Genomic DNA, 10,880 nt, shown 5'->3' with positions numbered 1-10,880 from the left:
AGTTCGCTCGTGCGCTGCCTTGCAGAGGGACACGATGTCACAGCTTTTTATATTGCCAGTCGCTACGTTTGCAGTCCACAAGGCAATAAAGTCGAATCATAGGGCTCGCAAAAAGACTGAGACCGACTCTGACTGCGGAGCTCTCGTCAAAATGGAGTACGTTGTACACAAGCAGACGACCATTGCTGTTTGCCGGAAGTGCTTAAGTGTACTGAAAAATTGTTCTTGTGCATTCTCTTTATGTTACTTTTTTTATAAAAACAAATGAACTAACATTCCAACTATTACGAAGATCATTTGTTTACCATAAAGTTGGAAAAATTATCGATCACGCGCCCTGGTCAGCCAATCGGATAGCTCGCCTCACTGACGTCATATAGGTGATTTCGGTCATATGGGTAGGGGTGGCTTAAAATTCCGCCGAGCAGTGTGCTGCGATCGGCAGCGATGTGCATTTTTAAAACCTTATAATAAATTACACGCTTTACTCGGAGCACTTAGATGTGTTAATTAATATTCAGAAGGACCTACTCTAACGACTCAGTACGTTTGTAGAAAATCGTCAAAAGCGTTTCAGGGGACGAGCATCGCACCATTGCACCTTGAAAGCGATCTGAGATGCTGACTGCCGACATATAGCTTCGCGATTTGTTTTCTGACCCCGTACCGTGCCCCGTACGTAGCGTTGAAGAGAGAGAGGGAGCTTCGCGGAGAACGCGGAGAGAGTCTGCTAGTTCAGCAACGCGTAGGGGGAGCCACGGTACAAACATGGAGTTTACTACGTAGATGTCGCTGGGCCAAGCCACGGGGGATGGCATACAGCAGCAGTCATACATCAGGGAACGCAGGTGGATGGGCTCACTTTTCGTGCACCAGGTACAACACAAAGAGAGGAGGTAGCGATTGCTCTAGCTGCCTCAGACTCTAATTCTAAATATATCATTACGGATTCGCGTGGCGCGTGCCGTAATTACGAGGCTGGTTGGGTCACCCTATTGGCCGAGCGAATACTGAGAAACTGCAGTAAGGATGTCGATCCCACACCCCGCTGTATAGTTTGGACTCCTGGCCATTACGGCCTTCAAGGGAATTAAGCTGCTGACGCGGCAGCCCGAACACTCACTTACCGGGCGTCCCCTTTGGTCCCTGAGGTCCTGGAACATGAAGGCGGAATTAACTTTCAAAGACATCTCTACCTATTATAAGGATAGCCATCGCCGGTACCCAGCCCCAGCTAAGGCACTGGGGAAAGCGAACGAACGCGTTCTACTTCGCTTATACACCAACGCAATGCTGTGCCCGCAGTAATGAAACATTTTTATCCTGAGATCACTGGCAGGTGCCAACACTGTGGCGAGGTGGCTGACACTTATCCAATGGTGTGGGCCTGCCAGCAAAATTCGGCTCTCACCCCCCCCCACCCCAACCCTACCCGAGAGGACTGGGAGGCGGCCTTGCTTGGTTGCTCAGACCTTCAGGCTCAAAAGGCCTTGGTCAAGAGGGCCAGGCTAGCGACTTCGACCAATGGGGTCCCGGGCTAGGGACTTCACCTAGTATGTAGGGCTCCTGCGCGAGACCACACCTCTCTTTCTTAATAACACACACACACACACACACACACACACACACACACGCACACGCACACGCACACACACACGCACACGCACGCACGCACGCACACCACGGTCTGCAGAAGAGAGTGAACGCCGCCGCAGGAGGAGGAGAGGAGATGCCGCTACATTTATTTGATTTAGGGGTTTTAGGTGTGGCTAAAACCCCTAACTTCCGAAGGTAATCAACAAGCGTAAGACAGCTGACATAAGGAAGTATAATATAGATAGAATTGAACATGCTCCCAGGAACGGAGGAAGCCTAAAAGCAGTGAAGAAACTAGGAATAGGCAAGAATCAGATGCATGCGTTAAGAGACAAAGCCGGCAATATCATTACTAATATGGAAGAGATCGTTCAAGTGGCTGAGGTGTTCTATAGAGATATATACAGTACCAGTGGCACCCACGACGATAATGGAAGAGAGAATAATCTAGAGGAATTTGAAATCCCACAAGTAACGCCGGAAGAAGTAAAGAAAGCCTTGGGAGCTTTGCAAAAGGGGAAGGCAGCTGGGGAGGATCAGGTAACAGCAGATTTGTTGAAGGATGGTGGGCAGATTGTTCTAGAAAAACTGGCCACCCTGTATACGCAATGCCTCATGACTTCGAGCGCCCCGGAGTCTTGGAAGAACGCTAACATAATCCTAATCCATAAGAAAGGGGACGCCAAAGACTTGAAAAATTATAGACCGATCAGCTTACTGTCCGTTGCCTACAAAGTATTTACTAAGTTAATTGCATATAGAATCAGGAACAACTTAGACTTCTGTCAACCAAAGGACCAGGCTGGATTCCGTAAAGGCTACTCAACAATAGACCATATTCACACTATCAATCAGATTATAAAGAAATGTGCGGAATATAACCAACCCTTATTGATTACGATTACTATCAATCAGATTATAAAGAAATGTGCGGAATATAACCAACCCTTATTGCTTACATTGATTACGAGAAAGCGTTCGATTCAGTCGAAACCTCAGCAGTCATGGAGGCATTACTGAATCAGGGTGTATACTAGCCGTATGTAAAAATACTGAAAGATATCTATAGCGGCTCCACAGCCACCGTAGTCCACTATAATGAAAGGTGTCAGGCAGGGAGATACGATCTCTCCAATGCTATTCACAGCGTGTTTACACGAGGTATTCAGAGACCTGGATTGGGAAGAATTGTGGATAAGAGTTAATGGAGGATACCTTAGTAACTTGCGATTCGCTGATGATATTGCCTTGCTTAGTAACTCAGGGGACCAATTGCAATGCATGCTCACTGACCTGGAGAGGCAAAGCAGATGGGTGGGTCTGAAAATTAATCTTCAGAAAACTAATGTTTAACAGCCTCGGAAGAGAACAGCAGTTTACGATAGGTAGCGAGGCACTGGAAGTGGTAAGGGAATACATCTACTTAGGACAGGTAGCGAACGCGGATCCGGATCATGAGACTGAAATAATCAGAAGAATGGGCTGGGATGCGTTTGGCAGGGATGGAGTCTCCCGAACCGGCTTCTTGCGTGAAAGGTAGGCAAACGCTGAGAGTAAACTATGTGAAATATGTTCTTGTAGTGGGCTGTCTGTATAACCAAATGGGGCATAACAGGATGAAGCCTCAATGCAGCGATCGCACGGGATCGCAGCGACCGACTGCGCGTCTGCATGCATGTCCGCGCACAATGTTTTGCTTTCGCTATGAACACGTTTTCGCACCGTGCCGTGAGCTTTAGGCCTCAGCATATGAGCATTTCACACTACACTAGCAACCATTGTTGCGCGGACGCTATCAGAACTGTTCAAAAATAATTTCGTTATAGACTTCGACGCCTACGGCGACTGTGATGTGCCGTCGCGAAGATTCAATCTTTTTTTGTCTTCTAAATTCTTGGACATTTGAATATTATTTCTCAAGTTGCGCCGCACTGTATACGTTTATCGGTCTTCTCAGCGTGCGATTTTCCTCTGCTTCTTTTTCGTAATCCAGTGCATTAATTCATAACACAAACATGACCATATGCCATGCCTTTTTTTTTAATGTGCGTCCTACCGCTCCCTTTCCGTTCCAGTGAACTTGCCAGTATCTATAGCATCAGCAAGTTCATAGACCAAACCGTCATGACATTAACCGGGCAGTGGGCGCGGGTGCGGGCGAGCGTCTCAGTACGCGTTTTCTGCTATTCGCCGAACGTCGCAGTCCCGGCGCCGTAGCAAAAATCTTCCTCGCGTCTGTGCTTGCCGCATACCTGAGTTGCAGCCGATGGCTGTCTGCCGGTTCTAAGTTTCGCGAGCCAAGCTTCACGCGGCTCCTTCTCCTGCGGCTACATGAGAATAAGGCTGACACCGGGCTCCGTTGCGTACGTCCGGCACTGCGGCACCGAGCAGTAGCCTATTTTGCTGCACGCATCCAAAGGCAGCCACTACCTATTACAGTACTTTCAAATGTCGTCAAGCACACACCCAAGCGGTAAATCCTCACCACTTAATCAGAACCGCAGCGCAGGTGGGACTTTAAACTTTCGTTTTCAGCTCGCTTCGGCGCCTCCCATGGAGGAAGGAAACTGAGGAGAGGCCCTACCCCCTCCGCGCGCTAGGAGAAAAGTGTGGAGGAAATGACGTAGTAGGTTCTCCTTTGTTTTGAATTTTTTTTATTCCTTTGCTGTAGTGGCCCCGCCTTTCGGGCCACAATGGCGGCTTTGTTATTGTTCTGTGCGCTCACACGTGTTGCTCCGTAGTTTTCGTACCATGGCAAAGGCGCCGTGCGGGCAGGTTTGCGTTGGTCTCCTTGTTTTGTTGCACTGCGTTATCTGGACCGTGCTCTACCGGATGTTGTTGTGGCCAGGTGGGACAGGAGGAACTAAAGTTCGTGAAATGATCGCGCATGCAACGGTGTGCGCGATGTACCGCGCCACGGCAATGGCAACGGAGGAAGGAATATCCGCGGGAAATTTTGCCCTCTTTGGCGGAATCATGCTAACGTGCTAACGATTGTTTAGTATTGCTACGGAACGCGCGGGTCGGAGCAGCACGGTTGCGCGCAGCGCGGCCTGGTTTCGCGAGAAATGCAAACAAGAGAGGAGAGCTGGCCCGATAGGCGGAGCAACGCCATGAGCAACGCGAACTTCCGGCTTCACTTTCGCTTCACAAAGTGTGACGTCAGGCTCTCTCCTGAGTTTCCTGCCTCCGTGGCGCCTCCGAAGCAGCCGACGCGGCCGCTGTGTCCACGTGACCCCTCGTGCCGCGACACGCCGACAGGGGCGCCAGCTTTTCCAGTGGTGGAGTTCGCCCCCACTATAATTCGAGAATGACCCGGCAAACGAAGGCGCGTCTTGAGTCGAGTGATTCAGTCGGTGGAAAGCGGTCACCGGAAAAACGTGAACACTGCGCATGGCATTATTGTCGAGGTACATAATTCAAATGTTCGTTACGCGTCGCACACGATGACCGCATAGCATGGCCCGCACGGCTCCAGTGGCCTAGGCTTGCCCTACCCCCCCCCCCCCCCCAGGTTTGCGTGGGGGGCAATGCCTTCTCCTTCTTCCAGGCGATGTTGAAGCTAAACTTCGTTATATAAAATCACTTTCAAGAGTAATGCTGTGGAGGGACAACAAATAAACACGGAGCTCAACTGCGTTGTCACCCCTATAATTCAGGTAAGCACCCTTGTGTTGTCTTTCCTCGTTCTCGTTTAGCGCTCCTCCAAATAGTTTGAAAATGTACTTACAAGCTCAATTTTTATTTCTTCTGCCGGTAAACATATTAAAGTTGCGCCACACAGCTAAAAAAAATATCAACTTATCTTCCATACTAAGTGGCACTAGCTAGCTCGTTCGCGGTGATACATTGTTTAGAGCAAGTTTAAGATACTTGTAGCGTTTAGAAAAAAATCGCCTTGTAATTTCACCGGCATTGCACCTGGATGCCACCTATGCACCAGCATTTCATTCGCATGTTTAGGCTGATTGCTGCAGATGTAGTGATCTAATGTGTCCTTAAGGCAGACATTTCGCTAAAAAATACAGTATTTCGAGCAGTCTTCTCTGGAAGCATGGCTAAGAATATTTGGGCGGAATTATTTTTTAAGTGCACCTTGTTAACAAGGTTTCTAGTCCGCGTGATAATTTTTCGCTATAGTGTTACTGGTATATTAAAATTCAAAGTACTCTTTTTTTCTACGATTCTTTCAGGTCTTGATAATGATGAAGTGCCTAAATATTTGAAATACAATATACATTGGTGGTCACATCGGCTCCTTGAAATGTTATAATCGCTCTTGTAACACCATGGCTACATTATATAGCTCGGTAAAAAAAAAATTCATTTTTTTCCACTGGGGCGGCATTCACTGAGCTAACTTATGAACAAATTCTGGCTTACAAAATCTTACGAAGACGCGTATTCACAACGCTAAAACCGGGATCTTACGATGGCCGTCGCTGCAAAGGCATGCGCTTAGGGCGCTATTCTGGACATTCCGCCATTTTCTTCGATGCATGACGCACGCGCGACGCAAACAAAATGGCGCTGGTGGCCCCGTTTTGCTTACGTAACGTGACGCCAACTTGACGTTTCGCCTAAGAAATTGAAATGAAGGCACTGAATATACACTCTAAGAACAGTTTACACCCTTTGGCTTGCCCCTTCTGGCTCACAAAAATAATCGTCATCTGCCTTGATGCGTTTCCTTTCTTTATCGCTGCGAGCCCAGAACTTTCCAGTAACGAATGGCACGCGCGTTATCAGCATAGAACAGTTTACACCTTTTGGAGTGCCCCTTCTGATAACGCGCGTGCCGTTCGTCACTGGAAAGTTCCGAGCTTGCAGCGATAAAGAAAGGAAACGCATCAAGGCAGATGATTATTCTTGTGTGGCAGAAGGGGCAAGCTAAAGGGTGTAAACTGTTCTTGGAGTGTAGCGTTATCGGCGAAGCAAAACAGTTTTCCTCCGCAGTAAAAATAAAGCAGCTAGCTCAAAGCGTATGCATAGAGAAAGGAATACAACAAGAGCGGACACTCCCATAGAGCCTAGCGGCCGAATTGACTGCAGCGCACGAAGCCGTGGATGTTAAAACCTGAAGCACACTTCCGGTTTCGGTTGTGTGCGCGCGCGTTTTGAATTCTAGCTGGTGCGCGTCACGCCGGCTCAGTTTTTTTTTTTTTTTTTTTTTGCTTTTGCAGCAAATATTTACATATGTTTATTTAATATTTATTTGCAAATTATTTTATTAAGTAAAATTGATTGCGAACGATCTTCACAAGCCTCCATTGAATATGTGACACGTGCAATTTCATAAAGACGCAAGACACCTTGTGAAAACGTGGAAAAATAAACGTTTATTTTATTCTTAGTAAATGCTCGCCGGGGCTTTTGTGCATTCGTCCAGCGTTGTGGCACCAGGTAAGCAGCAGTAGTTTCCGCAGGAAGCTCCACCAGACGATGTGAGCTGAAAAAATTACAAGCGTTATTTTGGTATTAACATTTAAGAATAATGCCTGTAGAGACGAAGCGTGCGAAAGTGGTGAGTGGGCGGCATTACGAACAAAAGCAGTTCGTATTTACACACACGGCGTAGAAAATACCCGACTCATCCCAAGCAATACCGTACATACCACAAACACATTCTAATTCCAAGCAATCCACTCTTCCCAATACTTATTTCCTGCACTTTAATAGCACGAATGCGCGGGCAACGACGCGTTTCGCGAACTTGGCTACAACCGACGCGATTGTACGCTACGAATACACAGAGGTGGCCACAACACAGGCTCTAATCAGAGCATGCTGGACGCTCGCAGAATTCCTTCTACTCGAACTCGAGACAAAATGCGTGGGTGCCGTTCAGAAGACAGAATTTTCGAGTTACTAGTTCCTGGCGTTTGAGCTCCTTGGCTTATCTCTTGCGCGTTCTGCAGGCGCCAGCAACGCACTCCCGTGTTATCACTTTTCAAGATTGCTCGTCGAGTTTTCGACAAGCGTGGGTACCGAAAGAAGGCTTAAATTGTTGCGGGGACATAAAAATTGCGACAAATTTGTCGGAATAAGATTCAGTACGCGCCAAACTAACTGTCACCACGGCCGAGCTGCTTTTCGCTGCGTCACAACAGGCGCGGCGAGTGGGCCTCATAACATAAAAGTATCGAAAATAATTTTCAACAATGTTGGGCGTCAGAGAAAGAAAAGCGCCATGAACTTGTCAGTGCATTAAAGCGCGAAACCGCGCACCACGGCCGAGCTGATTTTCGCTAACCGAGTCAGCGCCAGGCGCGCCCACTGCGCTCGAAAGGTAGCCCAAAAAGCTATGAAATTAGTTTCAATAATGTTGGCAGTCAGAGAAAGCGCCAAAACTTATCAGAGTAAAATTCAGTACACGCGAAACTGCGTCACAGCACCCTGTGCGACTAGCGTGCCCAAAAACTACCGAAATTAGTTAAAACAATATTGGGGCTTATAGGAAGCGTCGCAAACATCTCTCAGTGCGATTCTTTGATTCAAATTAACTGCTCCACGACGGCCACGCTGTTTTTCGTTAACTGCGTCTCAAGTCTAGCCTAGTTGCCGGGCAGTAAGCCTAATTGCTTGAAGTGCGTCGCAGACTGTCGAACAAAGTTTCTCACCTTGCCGTAGTCCAATAGTGCAGTGCTGCCATGTCGAAGTTCCGAATGAACGCAATAATTCGCCGGGAGGCCACCAAACCAGGCTAAATCCCAAAATAGAAAAACAGGCAGACGGGCGCCCGAACAGTCCAACGCTCAGATGCGCGGCCGCTCTCTCTCGCTTCGGCGGCGTGTCTGACGAATGACGCAAACATCTGGCTCGTCATTCGCCGGTTCGCCTGTCGCTAGGCAACGAAAGTAAGCCGCAAAGTTTAATTTATATTTATAGGCATATATTTTTAATTTTTCCGGGAAAGAATAAAAAAAATAAAACAATTTCTGTTAATCTCATTTCACATTCTTCTTTTTCTCGATGCTCGCGGCCCCAATTCGTCGATGTTAATACTATAGCGTGACGTGTTTCCTGTTTCCAATTTTCGCCGAGTGTCCGCTCTTGTTCAATCCCTTTCTCTATGATTTAAGCCTTTCGGTACCCACGTTTGTCGAAAACGCGACGAGCAATCGTCAAGAGTGATAAGACGGGAGTGCGTTGTTTGCGCCTGCAGAACGCACAAGCGATAAGCCAAGGAGCTCAAACGCCAGGAACTAGTAACTCGAAAATTCTGTCTTCTGAACGGCAACCACGCATTTTGTCTTGAGTGCGAGTAGAAGGAATTCTGCGAGCGTCCAGCATGCTCTGGTTGAGAGCCTGGGTCGTGGCCACTTCTGTGTATTCGTAGCGTACTATCGCGTCGGTTGTAGCCAAGTTCGCGAAACGCGCCGTAGCCCGCGCATTCGTGCTATTAAAGTGCAGGAAATAAGTCTTGGGAAGAGGGGAATGATTGGAATTAAGATGTGTTTGTGGTATGTACGGTATTGCTTGGGATGGGAGTCGGGTATTTTCTACGCCGTGTGTGTAAATACGAACTGCTTTTGTTTGTAATGCCGTCCATTCACCACTTTCGCACGCTTCGCCTCTACAGGCATTATTCTTACATGTTAATACCAAAATAACACTTGCTTGTAATTTTTTCAGCTCACGTCGTCTGGTGGAGCTTCCTGCGGAAACTACTGCTGCTTACCTGGTGCCACAACGTTGGATGAATGCACAAAAAGCCCGTGACGAGCATTTATAAAGAATAAAATAAACATTTCCTCATTTCACAAGGTGTCTTGCGTCTTTATGAAATTGTACGTGGCACATATTCAATGGAGGCTTGTGAAGATCGTTCGCAATCAATTTTAGTTATCAACAAATTGATTTGCAAATAAATATTTAATAAAAAACAAATATATTAATAAATATCCACTGCAAAAAAAAAATAAATACCAATAGAGCCGGCGTGACGCACGCCAGCTAGTATTCAAAACGGCAAGTGTTAATACCTGAAGTGTGCTTCCGGTATTAATGCCCACGGCTTGGTGCGCTGCAGTCAATTCGGCCGCTGGGCTCTATGGGAGTGTCCGCTCTTGTTGTATTCCTTTCTCTATGGCTCTCATTTGTCATCTCAAAGTGCATTGAAGAATTTTATTTCATAATTGTATTGAGTGTGCGCAGCTTCGGAAGGCAATAACAATAATGCTGTGCCGTAACTTCTGCCTAAAGCGTTACCTTATGCGGTCAGTAGCCTGACTTTTCATAAACGTCTTGACACTCTATTGGGTGCTAGCAGATAGAAGTATGGTGTCCGTCCCTGACAACGGTCAAGTTTGTCATTTTTCTGTTTTGAGCACTTCTATGATTTTTACAGTGAACGCTGTATATGACTAACCTTCCGTAGTTCTTTCGGCGTCCGGCAAAAGAAACGGACTTTCTAACAAACCCATACAGAACGGGTTTCATTGTTTGACTTGTGTGCGATCACGTACGGGTGCAGTGCGGCGGCGCAGATATCAAAATTCGGAATAGATTAGAATACTCGCCGTGAACAATAGCGTGACGTCAAGGTTATCGAAGTATATAAGCAGAACAGGTATAGACCTTTTGATAGGGGCTCCACACAGCTCTAGCGTAGTCTAGGCTCGGACGTCTTGTACGCAATCAACTTCTTTCGTTGTTTGACGTAATTTCATTTGCAGGAAGCACAACTTCTGATATGTTGATTCACAAATATTGTCAACATGGGGGTTAAATTTATCTGTTATGGCTATACCCAAGTATTTCAACTACATTTACCGGTACGTTATCAGCAATGTTATATGTGAACGAAAGCATGTCCTTCTTTTTGTTATGTGCGTGTAAGTGTTTTTTTTTTATTAATTTCCATACCCCATTTTTGACACCATGAGCCTAAGGCTTGAATACATTGGTTGATTTTAAGTTGAATTTGTTTGCATAAGGACAAAATCATAAGCTAATCATAAGGTGGTTGACTAGCCAAGCTCTTTAGCACACGACACGGAGGTGACACATAATTTTGAACAAAGGTACAAACTCGTTTATTGTTTTGATGGGGGTCATCGCGACGAAGGGTACGCACACTCATTTACTGCCTTGATCGGTCGTCATTATTTCACTCGCAACTGCAATCACATTCTTTGATAATGTCAAATCGATGCACGTACGCCGCTGGGTGGTCCGTTGGGCCGGATCGGTGTGGCATTGCAAAGGATATGTCCGCAACACGGAACGCGTAAACCACTCCCTTTCCGGTACCGTCACATCCACATTGAAATAACCGACAA

General features: G+C 46.8%; 1 long non-coding RNA gene across 1 annotated transcript; it reads right to left on the bottom strand.

Moving 5' to 3' along the window:
- Positions 1 to 6,916: 6,916 nt before the first annotated feature.
- Positions 6,917 to 8,434, bottom strand: LOC142571241 (uncharacterized). Its single transcript, XR_012825809.1, has 2 exons — positions 8,217 to 8,434; positions 6,917 to 7,045 (listed from the first exon to the last, which is right to left on the bottom strand). It is a non-coding gene; the product is annotated as an uncharacterized LOC142571241 (long non-coding RNA).
- Between the last annotated feature and the right edge of the window lie 2,446 nt (positions 8,435 to 10,880).

Source organism: Dermacentor variabilis, chromosome 2 (genome assembly GCF_050947875.1).
Source record: "Dermacentor variabilis isolate Ectoservices chromosome 2, ASM5094787v1, whole genome shotgun sequence".
NCBI classification, from domain to species: Eukaryota; Metazoa; Arthropoda; class Arachnida; order Ixodida; family Ixodidae; genus Dermacentor; species Dermacentor variabilis.
Note: the sequence above shows the minus strand (reverse complement) of the source record. Positions and strands in the feature narration are given on the sequence as shown.